This window comes from Salmo salar, chromosome ssa29 (assembly GCF_905237065.1).
Source record: "Salmo salar chromosome ssa29, Ssal_v3.1, whole genome shotgun sequence".
Taxonomy (NCBI): Eukaryota; Metazoa; Chordata; class Actinopteri; order Salmoniformes; family Salmonidae; genus Salmo; species Salmo salar.
This window is the reverse complement of record NC_059470.1, coordinates 6,580,897-6,599,477: the sequence shown is the minus strand read 5'-3', so window position 1 is coordinate 6,599,477 and position 18,581 is coordinate 6,580,897. Positions and strand designations below refer to the sequence as shown.

The window sequence follows — 18,581 nt, the reverse complement described above, 5'->3', positions numbered from 1 at the left end:
CCAAGCACTTTACGCACCAGGGACACATGCTCGGCGCGTGTGGCGGAGCAAATCAGGATGTCATCGATGTACACCACCACACCCTGCCCGAGCATGTCCCGAAGGACCTCGTCCACCAAGGATTGGAAGACAGCGGGAGCGTTCTTTAACCCATACGGCATGACGAGGTACTCATAATGGCCTGATGTGGTACTAAATGTGGTTTTCCACTCGTCTCCATCTCGGATACGCACCAGGTTATACACGCTCCTGAGATCTAATTTCGTGAAGAAGCGCGCCCCGTGAAATGACTCCACTGCCGTAGCAATGAGAGGTAGCGGGTAACTGAAACCCACTGTGATAGCATTTAGACCTCTATAGTCAATGCATGGGCGCAGTTCTCCCTCCTTCTTCTTCACGAAAAAAAAGCTTGAGGAGACGGGGGACTTAGATGGCCGAATGTATCCCTGTCTCAAGGACTCAGTGACGAATGTATCCATAGCCACTGTCTCCTCCTGAGACAGAGGATACACGTGACTCCTAGGAAGAACCGCGTCGGCCTGGAGGTTCATCGCACAATCCCCTCGTCGATGGGGGGGTAATAGAGTCGCCTTCGTCTTACTGAAGGCGATAGCCAAATCGGCATTCTCTGAGGGAATGTGCACGGTGGAGACTTGGTCTGGACTCTCCACCGTAGTCGCACCGATGGAAGCTCCTATGCACCTACCTGAGCACTCCCTCGACCACCCCGTAAGAGCCCTCTGCCTCCACGAAATCTGAGGGTTATGCGTGGCTAGCCAGGGGACTCCCAGTACCACCGGAAACGCTGGGGAGTCAATGAGGAACAGGCTGATACGCTCCTCATGACCCCCCCACGTCTGCATAACCAGTGGCACTGTGACCTCCCCTACTTGGCCTGACCCTAGCGGTCGACTATCTAGGGCGTGCACGGGGAAGGGGTGGTCCAGCTGAACCAGGGGAATCCCTAACCTCTTCGCTAACCCACGGTCCATAAAACTCCCAGCTGCATCTGAATCGACTAGTGCCTTATAATGGAAGTGAGGGGGAAAATCAGGAAAACAAACGGAGGTGTACATGTGGTCGACAGGGGGCTCTGGGTGTGGCTGGTGCAGACTCACCTGGGGGGTCGAAGTAGTGCTCTGCCTGCCCTCCGAACTCCCGGGGGTACCTCTCCAGCACCGGCCCACAGTGTGTCCTCTGCGCCCACAGCGGGTGCAGGAGAGACCCCCCCCTCCGGTCCGCAGCCCCCCCTATCTCCATGGGCTGTGGAGCGGGAGGACTGGGAGGCAGAACGAACAGGCCCCGACTGGAACGTCCCCGGGCAGCCAGCAGGTTGTCCAGTCTAATGGACAAATCCACCAGTTGGTCTAGGGTGGAGGCGTTGTCCCTACAGGCCAGCTCCCGGCGGACGTCCTCGCAAAGGTTACACCTATAGTGGTCTATCAAGGCCCGCTCGTTCCACCCCGATCCAGCGGCGAGAGTCCGGAATTCCAGGGCGAAATCCTGAGCGCTCCTCGTCTCCTGTCTCAAATGGAATAGCCGCTCACCCGCCGCCCTGCCCTCCGGGGGATGATCGAAAACCGCCCGGAAGTGGCGGGTGAACTCAGGGTAGTCGCACCGAGCCGAGTCTGGGCCATCCCAGACCGCATTGGCCCATTCCAGGGCTCGACCCGTGAGACACGAGACGAGGCGGACGGTCGCCAGGTATAGTTTCAATTGGAGCAAGAACCCCTTGCACCCAGCGGCCGTCCCATCGAACTCCCGGGGAGTAGTAATCCGGATACCGCCGGCGCCCGCTTCAGTGGGTGTGTGTAGGGGCGCAGGGTGAGGGACCGGAGCTGTCCAGCTGGGGAAGCACCTTTCTCCCAGTTCTCCAACCGGGCCAACACCTGGTCCATGGCCGAGCCTAGGCGGTGGAGGAGGCTGGCGTGTTGAGAGACCTGCTCAGCCATGGACGGCGCTTCTGTTCCTGCTGACTCCATAGTGGTGCGGGATTCTGTCACGGCTGTCTAGGACCAGTGGAGATGTGGAATCAGGAGCAGGTGACAGAGGGCCGGAGCAACAGTGTTTTAATAATAATTGCAAACGCAATAGCCGTAGGGCACAGGGCGCGTGGCGAAGTCCGCCAGGGGAAAAACACGTTCCCAAAATAAACACACTGGAAAAAAGTGCACGGGGCGCAGCCCGGCAATACAATAGACAATAACAGCGAAAAAAACAGCTTACACTCGCAACTGTCCTGAGTGGACAATAAATAATCCCGCACGAGAACCCCAACTGAAAATACACACTAAATAAACCCCCACTAATGACAGACACAAAACAGGTGCGGGATAGACAGACAAAACCAAAAGACACAAAAACAACGATCGGTGGCAGCTAATAGGCCGGCGACGACGACTGCCGAGCGCAGCCCGACCGAGGAGGGGCGCCACCTTCGTTAGATACTGTGACAGCTTATTACCTTTCATTGGAGGTTTTCATCGCTTGCGACTTACAGTAGAAAATGGTGTTAAAAAATGGGTGATTTTAATTTGTCTGCAGAGTGCAGACAATGTGTTTTTGAATAAGTCAGCTTTGATTCACACTTGTCTCGAGTTACCCTGTTGCCTTTGGTGTTTCAGTTTCAAGTTTCATGTTTTATTAGTTGTACAGGATACACTTGGTATATACACCGTCCAACGAAAGGCTTACTTGCACGTTCCTTCTCAACAATGCTACATCAATAAGAAATAATAAAAGATAAAAATACGAACATAAAGCTAATTGCTCAGTAGAATGGAATAAACATTTTAGCGTGTTTTACTGCTTTATCGGGTTCGGGGCTAGGGGGCAGTATTTGCACGGCTGGATAAAAAACGTACCCGATTTAAACTGGTTACTACTCTTGCCCAGAAATGAGAATATGCATATAATTAGTGGATTTGGATAGAAAACACTCTAAAGTTTCTAAAACAGTTTGAATGGTGTCTGTGAGTATAACAGAACTCATATGGCAGGCCAAAACCTGAGAAGATTCCATACAGGAAGTGCCCTGTCTGACAATTTGTTATCCTTCTGCGGCATCTCTATCGGATATACAGCATCTCTGCTGTAACGTGACATTTTCTAAGGCTTCCATTGGCTCTCAGAAGGCGCCAGAAATTGGAATGACGTCTCTCCAGTCTCTGGGCGAAAAACAGCAGGAGATTTTGTGAGTGGTCAGGCTGAGAACAGTGACACTGGAGATGCACGTTCATGTGAATTCTCCATGTTTTTCTTTCTCTCTTTGAATGAATACAACGTCGCCCGGTCGGAATATTATCGCTATTTCACGAGAAAAATCGCATAAAAATTGATTTTAAACAGCGTTTGACATGCTTCTAAGTATGGTAATGGAATATTTTGAAATTTTCTGTCACGAAATGCGCTCGCACGTCACCCTTCGAATACTGACTTGAACGCACGAACAAAACGGAGCTATTTGGATATAACTATGGATTATTTCGAACCAAAACAATATTTGTTGTTGAAGTAGAAGTCCTGGGAGTGCATTCTGATGAAGAACAGCAAAGGTAATCCAATTTTTCTTAAAGTAAATCTGAGTTTGGTGAGGGCCAAACTTGGTGGGTGTCAAATTAGCTAGCCGTGATGGCCGGGCTATCTACTCAGAATATTGCAAAATGTGTTTTCGACGAAAAAGCTATTTTAAAATCGGACACCGCGATTGCATAAAGGAGTTCTGTATCTATAATTCTTAAAATAATTGTTATGCATTTTGTGAACGTTAATCGTGAGTAATTAACTTCTCTAGGGCCAGTGGGATGATTTCGTCCCACCTACGTAACAGCCAGTGGAATCCCGTGGCGCGTTATTCAAATACCTTAGAAATGCTATTACTTCAATTTCTCAAACATATGACTATTTTACACCGTTTTAAAGCCAAGAATCTCGTTAATCTAACCACACTGTCCGATTTCAAAAAGGCTTTACAACGAAAGCAAAACATTAGATTATGTCAGCAGAGTACCCAGCCAGAAATAATCAGACACCCATTTTTCAAGCTAGCATTTAATGTCACATAAACCCAAACCACAGCCAAATGCAGCACTAACCTTTGATGATCTTAAAAAAAAAAAACATAACAATTATTTTGAGAATTATAGATACAGAACTCCTCTATGCACTCGATATGTCCGATTTTAAAATAGCTTTTTGGTGAAAGCACATTTTGCAATATTCTAAGTACATAGCCCAGGCATCACGGGCTAGCTATTTAGACACCCGGCAAGTTTAGCCTTCACCAAAATCAGATTTACTATTATAAAAGTTTGATTACCTTTTGTTGTCTTCGTCAGAATGCACTCCCAGGACTGCTACTTCAATAACAAATGTTGGTTTGGTCCAAAATAATCCATCGTTATATCCGAATAGCGGCGTTTTGTTCGTGCGTCCCAGACACTATCCGAAATGGTAAACCAGGGTCGCGCGCATGGCGCAATTCGTGACAAAAAAATTCTAAATATTCCATTACCGTACTTCGAAGCATGTCAACCGCTGTTTAAAATCAATTTTTATGCAATTTATCTCGTAAAAAAAGCGATAATATTCCGACCGGGAATCTCCTTTTCGGCAAACAGAGGACAAATCACAAAGACGGGGGCAGCCGGGGCACGCGCCTAAGCCCACAGTCCCTTGATCGGCCACTTGAGAAAGGTGATAATGTGTTTCAGCCTGGGGCTGGGATGACAACATTCAGGTTTTTCCCGGGCTCTGAGCGCCCATGGAAGACGTAGGAAGTGTCACGTTAGAGCAGAGATCCTTTGTAAAAGATAGAGATGGCAAAGAAGTTCAAGAAATGGTCAGACAGGCCACTTCCTGTACAGAATCTTCTCAGGTTTTTGCCTGCCATATGAGTTCTGTTATACTCACAGACACCATTCAAACAGTTTTAGAAACTTTAGGGTGTTTTCTATCCAAAGCCAAAAATGTATGCATATTCTAGTTTCTGGGCAGTAGTAATAACCAGATTACATCGGGTACGTTTTTTATCCGGCCGTGTAAATACTGCCCCCTAGCCCTAACAGGTTAAGTAAATTCACCGGAAGTTTGCGGTGGGTATGCTAGTTCTGGACATCACATGCTAATGTAAAAAGATGGTTTTTGATATAAATATGAACTTGATTGAACAAAACATGCATGTATTGTATAACATAATGTCCTAGGAGTGTCATCTGATGAAGATCAAAGGTTAGTGCTGCATTTAGCTGTGGTTTTGGTTTTTGTGACATATATGCTTGCTTTGAAAATGGCTGTGTGATTATTTTTGGCAGGGTACTCTCCTGACATGATCTAATTTTTTGCTTTCGCTGTAAAGCCTTTTTGAAATCGGACAGTGTGGTTAGATTAACGAGAGTCTTGTCTTTAAAATGGTGTAAAATAGTCATATGTTTGAGAAATTGAAGTTATAGCATTTATGAGGTATTTGTATTTCGCGCCACACGATTCCACTGGCTGTTGACGCAAGCGTCCCACCTTGCCCAGGGAGGTTAAACTGTACTATTCTTTTTAAATGAAAGGAAAAGCTTCACACTCTAGTAGCTCCGATGAAATACTTTATTCACCAATGTTTAAAAAAAGCTGTCTCTAGGGTTTCATCAAATACTCTGTACTTAGCATTCCTCATTTATTGTTTTTAAAATGCTCTTAAAAATGACATGTAATGAAAAATAATTGCAGAGGTCATGTCGTCTTTTAGGAGATGTGCTTCACTGTGTAGAGTATATGAGGGTTACATGTTTGATCCATTCACAAAAGTGAAATGTTAGCAACACAATAGTGAGTTTGACAGCTAAACCAAATTAGCCTTGACAGTACATCTCTGATATCTTATTGGCAGGCAGCACTCAGTAATTGCTTTTAGATTTGCCACAAGGATGTGTGTGTGTGTGTGTGTGTGTGTGTGTGTGTGTGTGTGTGTGTGTGTGTGTGTGTGTGTGTGTGCGTGTGTGTGTGTGTGTGTGTGTGTGTGTGTGTGTGTGTGTGGGTTTGTGTGTGTGTGTGTATGTTGTGTCGTTGTGTTTTTTAATCCATCACTTTAATGTCAGAGCCTTTCACCACTCATGGTCAGTGAACTCGATTAGAGGGCTGAACTGTCAAGGTTAACTTTGAAGGTTTCTCTTCCTTCTCAAAGTATAGACTGACGCCTGCAATGCTAACCCTATTATTAATGGCCAATTTATTATTAGACCCAGTTTTTACACTAATTCTTAACCATTAAATAATAATAATAATAATAATTAATTGGATTTATGTAGCGGCTTTCCATCTACAGTAGGTGCTCAAAGCGCTTTACGTAATAAGGGGGAAACTCACCTGTTGAGGTGATGCACGGCACAGGAGGCTGCTGAGGGGAGGACAGTTCATAATAATGGCCGGAACGGAGCACATGGAATGGCATGTGTTTGATATCATTCGATTACCGCAAGCCCGTCGTCCCCAATTGAGGTGCCACCAACCGCTTGTGATGCACAGCAACCATTGTGTGCCAGAACACTCACCACACATCTGCTAGCATGGTGAAGAGGTGAGGAGTGATATATGCCAATTGGGAATCAGCGGGAATAATTAGGTGGCCATGAATGTGAAGATTACGATACAAACCCTTTATAACTCAGTTTGTTTTAGGCCACTTCTTTACCATTAGCTTGTGATTATACCCAGTAGTCAAGCCAAATGCTGATATTTTTACTCAAAAAGTATTAGTGGATGTGTAAAAACAAATCAACTGTTTGCAATGAATGTCATCTAAAAAAGTAAGGACTCCTTTGTTCTTAAAATGTGATGCTGATGGAACCGAGTTTGAAATTTAATCTGAGAACAAGAGGTCAGTAGCAATGTGAGTCTGCCCACCTCCAACATAGGGCGATCTTTAGAACCCTATCTCATCACACTGGGTACCGAAATGAAGGTCATACAAAAGAATAGTACAGGAGGGGAATAGTACGTAGAGGACACGAGACCCCCCCCCACACACACACACACACACACGTACACAAACTAACCTCATTGTGGTAGTGGAAGTAGAGAGATAGAACACACACTCAGTAACCTCATAGTAGTGGAATTAGATAGAGTCTGACCTAGAGGAAGTGGAGCTGTGAGTTGACCCCTTTTAGAGATCATAGTGACATTAGACAACCTCAGAGAAACACAGACGCAGAGACTCTGCTCCCACGACTAATCCCCTCTGTTGCCTCTCAAATGGCACCCTATTCCCTATACAGCGTACTACATTTGACCAGAAAGTAGTACACTATAAAGGGATTAAGGTGCCATTTGGGATGCACACCTTTTATCATAGGCTCCTAATGATCAGGACACTCAATGGCTGCCACGATCAATGATCCCAAACGACGAGAGACCGCACCGCTCCTCTCATCCTGCCCCTCTCCGCTCAGGTATATATAGCCTCCCCTGTCGGATCATGCCCAAACAACCTCCCGGACCCCTACTGAGCCGGGAAACGCTATTTCTAGAACTCCTAAGTCGCAAAGGAGCCACATACACGAACACACACAGGCGTTACAAAATGGAGTAGTTGTCGCTGGAATGCGGGCCTCCTGAAGCTGTTAAAGGTGTTTTAGATCAAAGTCAGGGCAGAATAAAACATGGGATTCACACTTTACTTCAATTTCCCCCCATCCTTTACCATCCCACTACCGCTGCATTGTGCCTCCTGTGTTGGAGAGATGGCTCTATGTGGCTTTCACACTAAAATGCTTTCCTTCTGCCCCGACCCTCTATCTCTCTCACCTTTTTTACTGTGTTTTTCTCTTATTTTCGCTTTCCCTTACCTTTTTTCTATCCCTCTAGAACACACATGCTCACTGTCATCTTAACACACACATATTGAGGTTCAGTATGTGCATGCTGCAGCACTCTCTCTCTCTCTCTCCCTCACCCTTCTTATGAAGCACGTTCCAGGAGAGTTTCCCAGTTCCGATATGCCGCATAACATAAAATGTGCCTGCCAGTCGACGCTGCTGAAATGGGACAATAAACTCTGACCTTTGATGTGATCATTTCACCTCCTCATCCCTCCTCTCTTTCACCCCTCCTCTCTTTCCCCCTTCCCTTGCTCCTATGTCCTCGCTCTATCCCCTCTCCACTCAACTATAACTGTACTCAGTCAATCCTGCTCTAACCTGCTGAACCTCATATTTCTGTCTGCGTCCCAAATGGCGCCCTGTTCCCTATACAGTACACTACTTTTGACCAGAGCCCTATGGTCCCTGGTCAAAAGTAGTGCACTGAAAAGGGAATAGGGTGCCATTTGCGATGCAGTCCATGTCTACATATCTCCCACTCCGCTCTACTCACTGTGGTCTGTGCTGCCCGCCCTGGCTCCTTGGCACAGCACCAACCTACATCTGCAACACTAATCTATAATTCTGTTTAATTAAGGAGCAATGCTGTGCAGCGCCTCTACTCCATCTCCTACTACACTGCAGTACCCCCCTGTCTAGTACGGTACTACTGCATAGGGAATAGAAGGCTCTGAAGATGATCAAACACATCCATAGATATCAGTAGGGGTTTAATGTTGGAAGGTGTGTGTGTGTGTGGGGGGGGGGTACTGTGCATGTCTGCTTGTCCTAGTTAATTCAACACAATCGACTGAACGCAGCGGTATCATTGATCCAATCCAAGCTTACCATTTTATTTAACCTTAGCGGTATAAACTTCTCTCCATGTGGGTAATAACCTTTCACTTGTCACTGACTGTTAGGGCCTGCTCTCGTCTCTCCCCAGGGCTGCCCATGAGTAGTGTGTGTGTGTGTGCACGTGCGCATTAGTGCTTTAGTGCATCACATTCAGCATGCCACTAAGGCTAAAGCCCCCATGGGTTTGACTGAGAGTTGAAGACACATCTGAATTGAAGGCCTGAGGCTGTGCACCTAAATAACCATTCTTTCCTCTTCCTCACCCCTCTTTACCCATTTCTCCCTCCCTCCATTTCTCTCTACCCCCCACACCCCTTTCTACCCATTTCCCTGTTTCGCTCCCTCTCTCAGGGGTCACAACCAGAGAATGGAGTTCCTGGGAGACTCCATCATGCAGCTGATGGCTACAGAGTACCTCTTCATCCATTTCCCTGACCACCATGAAGGACACTTAACAGTAAGGAGAAACCCCCTAATGTCTCTCTCCATCTATTCTCTTCTTCCTTCTCCTCATCTCGTTCCCTCGCTATTTACATCTTTGTCTGTCTCACTTTCCTTCTCTCTTTCTGTCTCTTCTCCCTCCTCATCTTGCACTCCTCTCTCACTGTGCTCTCTCTCTCCTCTCCGGCTCTCCCCATCTTTGTTTCTCCATATGTTCCTCCCTCTGTACCCATCTCTCCGTTTTTCTCTGGTCCATCTCAGTGTTATTCACCACATCCTTTTTTTCCCTGCTGCACTTCCATGCTGTATCTCTCTCTTCTTTAGCTCTTCCTGCTTCCTTTGTATCCCTCCCCCTTTCTTTCACTGTCTTTGTGTGCTGAAAGGAAGAGTTACAGGGCTAAAGAGAGAGCGAGATGGGTAGCCTATTGTTGTATGGGAAAGTGTCTTTAATAGCAGGCCTTTGTTGGTACTCTTTTGTGATGGCTGTGGAGTGCAGATGAAAACAGATTGTCTCCATCCTTGGATGGTGCTGTAGCAGTGTGTGTGTGGGTTTAAGGGTGTCTCTGTGTTCATCTTATACAATACTTGCCGGAACATTCCAGTCATGCATTTCCCATCCTGTCAATCAATATTGAACGGTGGAAAGGAAAAAAACTTAATTCCAATCTTTTTTTTGGGGTCCTTTTCCTTACATACTCTGCAGTGAGGCGGGGCATGCAGTGCAGTGCTGCTGTAACTGACTTGTCATAGAAAAGTCCTAACTAAAAGCTGCTAAGTTAAAACAGATCTGCAGTTAGATATTTATTAGTAGAGAGTAGATGTGACATCAATGGGATAAAAGCTCTGCAGTGAAGCATAGCTAAGAGACTGAGATGGTCCCGGCCTGCCCAAGAGTAGAAACAGACTCGGACTCAAATGGATTTCAAATTGAAGTGCTCATTCAACACATTGCCTGTGTGTGTGTGTGTGTGTGTGTGTGTGTGTGTGTGTGTGTGTGTGTGTGTGTGTGTGTGTGTGTGTGTGTGTGTGTGTGTGTGTGTGTGTGTGTGTGTGTGTGTGTGTGGCGTTAAGAACGAGCTGGCTGAGACGTCCCACAGCATTTTATCTATTCTATCTCTACTTTCCCCACTGCTGCGTTTATATTTATAATGTTTATGCCAACTCTTTTAGAGCGGGCAATGCACTCGTCTTGTTTTGACATGTCTTCATCTGCTGAGCTTTGAATCTCAATGTAATATTTAACAGTCCAATGATGTGAAAAGTGAAACATTGAATAGCCTGGCGTGATCCTACACGCTACAGGGTCTGTGATGTATTAGTCCATATGGTGTTTATTTTCCTTCTTTTTTTTCTTTTTTTTCTATGTGCGTGTGTACTGTGTACGCACTTTGGCATATGTGCAAATTGGATCTGTGAGACTTGGATATTCTGTGTGTGATCAAAATTGGATTTGTGTGTGCGTGCATGTGTGTGTTCCACAGTTTTTGCGTAGCTCATTGGTCAACAACCGTACCCAGGTCAAAGTGGAAGAGGAGCTAGGCATGCAGGAGTTTGCCATCACTAACGACAAAGCCAAACGGCTTGTGGCCCCCCGCACCAAGACCCTAGCTGACCTGCTGGAGTGTATGTAGTATAGCGTTTAAACCCTTTTAAAACCTCAACCATTGTCTATTTATTTGTATCACATGTACAAAGCATTTTTCTAATTTCTCTCTTAACCTCTATGGGCTAGGTGGGACCCAGCCAGAAATAATCAGACACCCATTTTTCAAGCTAGCATATAATGTCACAAAAACCAAAACCACAGCTAAATGCAGCACTAACCTTTGATGATCTTCATCAGATGACACTCCTAGGACATTATGTTATACAATACATGCATGTTTTGTTCAATCAAGTTCATATTTATATCAAAAACCAGCTTTTAACATTAGCATGTGACTAGCATGTGACTAGCATTCCCACCGAACACTTCCGGTGAATTTACTAAATTACTCACGATAAATGTTCACAAAAAACATAACAATTATTTTAAGAATTATAGATACAGAACTCCTTTATGCAATCGCTATGTCCGATTATAAAATAGCTTTTCGGTGAAAGCACATTTTGCAATATTCTGAGTAGATAGCCCGGCCATCACGGCTAGCTATTTTGACACCCACCAAGTTTGGCCCTCACCAAACTCAGATTTACTATAAGAAAAATTGGATTACCTTTGCTGTTCTTCGTCAGAATGCACTCCCAGGACTTCTACTTCAATAACAAATGTTGGTTTGGTTCCAAATAATCCATAGTTATATCCAAATAGCGGCGTTTTGTTCGTGCGTTCAAGACACTATCCGAAGTGTAAAGAAGGGTGACGCGCCCGGCGCGTTTCGTGACAAAAAATTTCAAAATATTCCATTACCGTACTTCGAAGCATGTCAAACGCTGTTTAAAATCAATTTTTATGTGATTTTTCTCGTAAAAAAGCGATAATATTCCGACCGGGAAACCCTGTTTTTGTTCAAAGACTGAAAATGTAAACATGGTGGAGGCTCGTTCACGAGCGCCCCAGTCTCATTGTTCTCAGATCGACCACTATCCAAATGCGCTACTGTTTTTCAGCCATGGCCTGCAAAGTCATCATTCAACGTTCTGGCGCCTTCTGAGAGCCTATGGGAGCGTTAGAAAATGTCACGTTATGCCAGAGATCCCCTGTTTTGGATAGAGATGATCAAGAAGGCCAAGAAATAGTCAGAGAGAGCCCTTCCTGTTTGGAATCTTCTCAGGTTTTGGCCTGCCAAATGAGTTCTGTTATACTCACAGACACCATTCAAACAGTTTTAGAAACTTTCGGGTATTTTCTATCCAAATCAAACAATTATATGCATATTCTAGTTACTGGGCAGGAGTAGTAACCAGATTAAATCGGGTACGTTTTTTATCCGGCCGTGCAAATACTGCCCCCTATCCCCAGCAGGTTAAAAACGAAACTATTGCCATTTTGTGTGTACTGTATTTATATATGTCCAAGGCCTCTCCTTTCTCTCTGATGTGAGGTTTTAAAAAATAAACCAACATTGTTTTTTTGGCATAGAGATCCTATAGTACATTGCTCTCTCCTTGAGGTTTTTAAATTGGCGTTTGCGTGTTTCTGTACGTAGGCTACATGGCCTCTCCCTCCTTGACGTCTTCAAACCCTGAAATATTGGCATTTTACTTTTCTCTTTCCTTTATGAAAGGCCAGTAAAGACATTTAATTATCCTGTGGGAGTACATGTACGCCGGCATGTCCTTTGGCTCCCGAGCCCTTGCTTGGTGACCGGAGGGTTGATGATGAGTGTGAGGGCTCCCTGTCATGGCTAGTGAAAAGGAAGGTTATAGCCTTCCCTCCCTCATTTGGCATCCCAGGCTTCCGATCTTCAGACATCAAAAAGGCTAAGCTGCATCTCAAATGGCACCCTGTTCCCAACATAGTACACTACTTTTGACCAGGGCCCATAGGTCTATGTAGGGAATAAGTTGCTTTTTGGGATGCATCCTGAAAAAAGGCTTGAGCATTAAGGGGTTGGGAGGGTTAGGTTGTGGAGGGGGTTGAGAGGGTGGAGGGATGGAGGGCGGCCGCATGACGAGATGTACACTACTGGATGCTCTTCAAAGGCCAAGCCACAAGAGGATGTCATGCACTGTGCGCACACACATATACAAACACATGTCCTCACACACCTGCACACACACACACGCTCACATATATACACACACACACAATGTGCAAAGGCAATATTCAATAGCGAGACCTTTGTACTGGGTCCACATACACGTAAGTCCACATACACGTAAGTACACACACACACACACACACACACACACACACACACACACACACACACACACACACACACACACACACACACACACACACACACACTAGATTATTCGCATCCTCATATATTCTTCTAAGGCCAGGGCAGAGCAAAGCAGAGATGATGACATCAGGGTTGAGGGGTTTGGGCTGAAATGAGTGGTTCTCTTGAGCATAAAAACAGTCATGTCATCTAACTAGCTACGTACACACAGTAGTGTACCTACTGTGTGTACTGTGTACCTACAGTAGAGCCTAGACACTGTCTCTCTGCATCTCAAATGGCACCCTATTTCCTATATAGTGCATTACTTTTGACCAGAGCACATAGGGCTCTACTTTTGACTAGGGCATAAGTACTGCTAAATGGCATATGATATTACACTGAACAAAAAATATAAATGCAACATGCAACAATTTCACATATGTTATGGAGTTACAGTTCATGTAAGGAAATCAGCCAATTGAAATAAATTCATTAGGCCCTAATCTATGGATTCCACAACTGGGAATCCAGATATGCATCTGTTGGTCACAGATACCTTTAAAAAAAAAGATGGGGACGTGGATCAGAATACCAGTCAGTATCTGGTGTGACCACCATTTGCCTCATGCAGCGCAACACATGTTTTCTCAATAGAATTGATCAACTCTATTGCGAAAGAAGTGTGTTGGCCTGTGGAATGTTGTCCCACTCCTCTTCAATGGCTGTGCGAAGTTCCTGGATATTGACGGGAACTGGAACACGCTGTCGTACATGTCGATCCAGAGCTTCTCAAACATGCTCAATGGGTTACATGTCTGGTGAATATGTAGATCATGGAAGAACTGGGACATTTTCAGCTTCCAGGAATTGTGTACAGATCCTTGCAACATGGGGCTGTCCATTATCATGCTGAAACGTGAAGGGATGGCGGCGGATGAATGGTACAACAATAGGCCTCTTAGTGCATTCAAATTGCCTTCGATAAAATGCAATTGTGTTCATTGTTCGTAGCTTATGCCTGCCCATACCATAACCCCACCATCACCATGGGGCACTATGTTCACAATGTTGACATCAGAAAACTACTCGTCCACACGACGCCATACAAGTGGTCTACGGTTCTGAGTCCGGTTTGACATGCTGCCAAATTCTCTAAAGCTACATTGGAGGCGGCTTATGGTAGAGAAATTAACATTCAATTATCTGCCAACAGTTCTGGTGGACATTCCTGCGGTAAGCATGCCAATTGCACGCTCCCTCAAAATGTGGCATTTGGTTGTGTGACATTTTAGAATGGCCTTTTATTGTCCCCAGCAGAAGGTGCACCTGTGTAATGATCATGTTGTTTAATCATATTCTTGATATCCCACACCTGTCAGGTGGATGGATTATCTTGGCAAACGAGAAATCCTCACTAACAGGGATGTCAACACATTTTTGCACACCATTTGAGAGAAATTAGCTTTTTGTGTGTTTGGAACACATCTGGGATCTTTTATTTCAGCTCATTAAACATAGGACCAGCACTTTACATGTTGCGTTTATATATTTTTTCAGTATGTATTATATTATTATAGTAAGACAACCTGAAGTAGGGCCTGCTGCATTACGTTATATTAACCTTTTCACACTACATTATCACTAACTTTACTACTCTGGCTGAAATATTTTATTTTCATATCATCCTTTCCAGTTCCAGCAACTATGGTGGAAGCTCATATTTCTCTGTATATTTTATATTATTTCCAATTTCAATTTGATGCAGCTTTGATGGTAGACTTTATTATTAAGTCCAGGGCCCGTATCCACAAACTATTTCAGAGTAGGAGTGCTGATCAGTCCATATAATCTTATACAAAAGCCTAAACTGATCCTAGATCAGCACTTATACTAAGAGACAATTTGTGGATGTGGGTGTTTACCAACAACAGGAGCCAGCCATCATTGTCTATTTTATTTTTCCCTTATTTTACCAGGTAAGTTGACTGAGAACACATTTTAATTTACAGCAATGACCTTGGGAATAGTTACAGGGAGAGGAGGGGGGGGGGGGATGAATGAGCCAATAACAAGCTGGGGATGATTAGGTGGCCATGATAGTCAGATTTGGAATTTAGCCAGGACACCAGGCTTAACACCCTTACTCTTACAATAAGTGCCATGGGATCTTAAGTGGCCACAGAGAGTCAGGACACCCATTTAACATCCCATCCGAAAGACAGCACCCTACACAGTGTCTCCAATCACTGCCCAGGGGCATTGGGATATTTGTTTAGACCATAGGAAAAAGTGTCTCCTACTGGCCCTCCAACACCACTTTCAGCAGCATCTGGTCTCCCAACCAGGACCAACCCTGCTTAGCTTCAGAGGCAAGCCAACAGTGGGATGCAAGGTGGTATGTTATTTACCTGGATCCATTCAGTCAATAAAAACACACTTTGAGTATAGCCATTCCATAACTTCCCCATTTCTTCCTCTCTTGTGTTAATGTTGTTCTTAACCACAAAGCAGCCTTTATATGTGTCTGACGTTACCTCTTAAACATCAACTAAGTAGCCTAGACCTCTCTCCTCTCTCTCTTTTTCATCCCTGGTTCATTGTTGTGTTCCCCCTCCTCAGCTTTCATCGAAACACTCTACATCGATAAGGACCTGGAGTAAGTTCACACCTTCGTGAACGTCTACTTCTTCCCTCAACTGAAGGAGAACGTGTGTGTGTGTGTGTGTTCAGTGTCTGCGTTCTTGCGTGGGTGTGTAAGCGTGCATGCCTGAAGGTGAGATCTCCCTACCTCTCCAATCCCAACGACAGCCCAGCCTCCCCTCGCCTGCGAGAGATGCCACTCACTCTCAAATCAATGAGCACTCTTCTCTCTGCACCGTGGATAGAGAGGGGAGGCGAGAGGAGCTAATGGCTAAACACTAATAGCTCTAGCATTGACAAGCGGCACGTAAGTGATGCTTGACTACTTAATGCTCTTATCATGGCTGTGTGGTCCTATTTTGGTCATCTTTAACACTAGAAGCGCTGGGCCTCCCAGCCTGTAAGTACTCAGTAGAGAACATTGCTGGGCGTAACCTTTAGCATACGGATCAGATGCATATCAACCCGCAAGGTGCACAGGTCAAAAGATTTTCCGTATTCCTAAACAAAAGCCCTAGTGCATGATCAATTTTAAAGAGTGAATTGCATAAACAAATATTTGTGGAAATATATATTTAAAAAAAATATTTGTTTGATCGAGTAAAGGATATGTTAGCTTATTTTTCTTTTGCCTATTAAAAATGTATAGACTATTTTTGCTTACCTTAAGAACATTACAGTGTAATGCATTTGAACCATTTTAACTGTAGATTCAATTAGTAATGGACTTATAATAAGTAATACAGTTCAGTCTTGCCATCTGCACGAGTGCATCCACACCAACCTACTGTTTTAAAAAAAAAATAGAATAGAAAAGGTTAGAATTATATAGAATAATAATACTAACAGTAATAAGAGTAATATTAATGTAATACAATAAAAGGAGATCATATTTGGTGTTTGGCAGATGGAAAGGCTGTCTGTATATGGCAGAGATACATACCTTTGTCACCGTCTCCATTTTTTTAAATCTGGTCACTGCCAAATGCAACAGTGGGATGCATGGTGTTGAGGATGCAAACACTTATTTATTTTAAATCTGTACACTGTGAGTGTTACTTTACCCCTCTCTATCACTGATGTGGAGTACAGCTCCCCTGGTATGTTGTTTTACGCAGTGGGTGGCAGCTCCCGTCTCTGTTCACGGTTCTGAGCAGGCTAGACTTCTTTGCAGTCAACTTGACTGCCAGGGAAATTGATGTGTAAAATTTGTCCAGGGTCACATTTCGGCAGTCTCAGATAGTCTCTCATCCTCTGGCCTGGTTTCATCTTTCCAATCTAAATCCGTTGAGCTAAAACTTGGTTTCGACATCGGCGGCTATCCAAAACTTAATTCCGAATTTGTCCGGTTTGTTGGCCATGTATTGGCCATGAGCTTTAGTTGGGAACAGTTGCTCATCAACCATTTGAATAGCCAACGCGCTTCCCATGGTTACTTTGTTATTGTCATGCCATGCACTCAAGATTGTAAAATGGCGCCAATTGCGCTCAAATTTTAGTTGAGAAATAAATCATACATCACTGAAATGCTGGGTATGGAAGCATTTAGTTGCCAAAACTCAATTGGAAATGCAAATGGTGAAATGATAAATCAATATATTTGCACTTACTTTTCCAAAATGGGTATGTATTTTTTGTGAAAAAATTCTAATTGAAATATCCAAAAATATATTGCATTATAATTTTCGTGATTGAGTATGCATCATTTGTATTTTTATTTAACCTTTTAACTAAACAAGTCAATTAAGAACAAATTATTATTTACGTTGATGGCCTACCCATGCCCCCCCCGTGAAACCAATTCAGTTGGTCCTTCTGTTAGCAACCTAATGCTTCATCCCAACTCTGCTTGAATAGTCCAAACCAATGCCCTTCGGCACACTTGTCTTGTCCTCTCAAGATAGTAATAGCAAAGAAAATAAAAAGGTTAACAGCCTCTGAATACTTATCTGTTTGTGATTAAAACATTCTGACAACTGAGCAATGTAAAATATTATTATTATTATTATATTTAGGAAAAGTCAGGGAAGGTTCTAGTATTAATGTGCGGCGGTTGCGGTCGGGTCTATGTTAGCTGAATGTTATTAGGTTGTTGGTGTCTGTTTAGATATTGATCCCCAACCGGTAGTCAGTGCTGTTCTGTTCTGAGGTGCTGTTGATGTTGTTTCTCAAGTGTTTCAGGGATGGGTGAGGTGGATGTTCATTCGGAAAGGCGTCAGTTAAGCCTCCTCTCGTATTAGATGAAGTAGCAGTAAGATTTAGCGAATGGAGTCTGTCTGTATAATGAACAGGTTGGACCTGCTCCCTCCCTCTCTTTAGAGAAGGGAGTATGTGTCTACGATGAACAGGTTCGTGGACCTGCTTCTTCCTGTTAGAATGGTCGAGAAAAATACTATGCTACTCCCATCACAAGTGCGTGCACACACACACACCCACTGTGGCCCTTTGTGAAGGCCATGGCGCAGCCTGCAGTGGTGTGCTAATTGCTGTGTGTGTGGATCTCCTGGGAGGCTGGGTGTCCATGTAGGAGCTGAGCCCTGTGTGTGTGTGTGTGTGTGTGTGTGTGTGTGTGTGTGTGTGTGTGTGTGTGTGTGTGTGTGTGTGTGTGTGTGTGTGTGTGTGTGTGTGTGTGTGTGTGTGTGTGTGTGTGTGTGTGTGTGTGTGTGTGTGTGTGTGTGTGTGTGTGAGAGAGCGAGAACTCTTTGTAGAAACAGACAGCTCTAAATTCAAAGTGTCCCTTTTATAACAAGGCTGCTTTCCTGTTAATGGAAGTGCTTTTAGACACAGACCAAGAAAGAGAGATCTGTATTTCTGGCTCAGCTAGTAGCAGGCAGGAGATGATTTTTTGTTAAGTAGCCTGTGATTTGTGCCCACTACGGAGAGAGAAAGAGAAGTCAGGGAGATGGAGGAGCCAGAGAAGAGCAATAAGTGAGTGTAGAGCAAGAGGTTGAAAGAGAGAATT

General features: G+C 44.4%; 1 pseudogene; it reads left to right on the top strand.

Moving 5' to 3' along the window:
- The window catches only part of LOC106590047 (ribonuclease 3-like), a 160,488-nt pseudogene that overhangs the window by 117,624 nt on the left and 24,283 nt on the right, over positions 1 to 18,581 (top strand).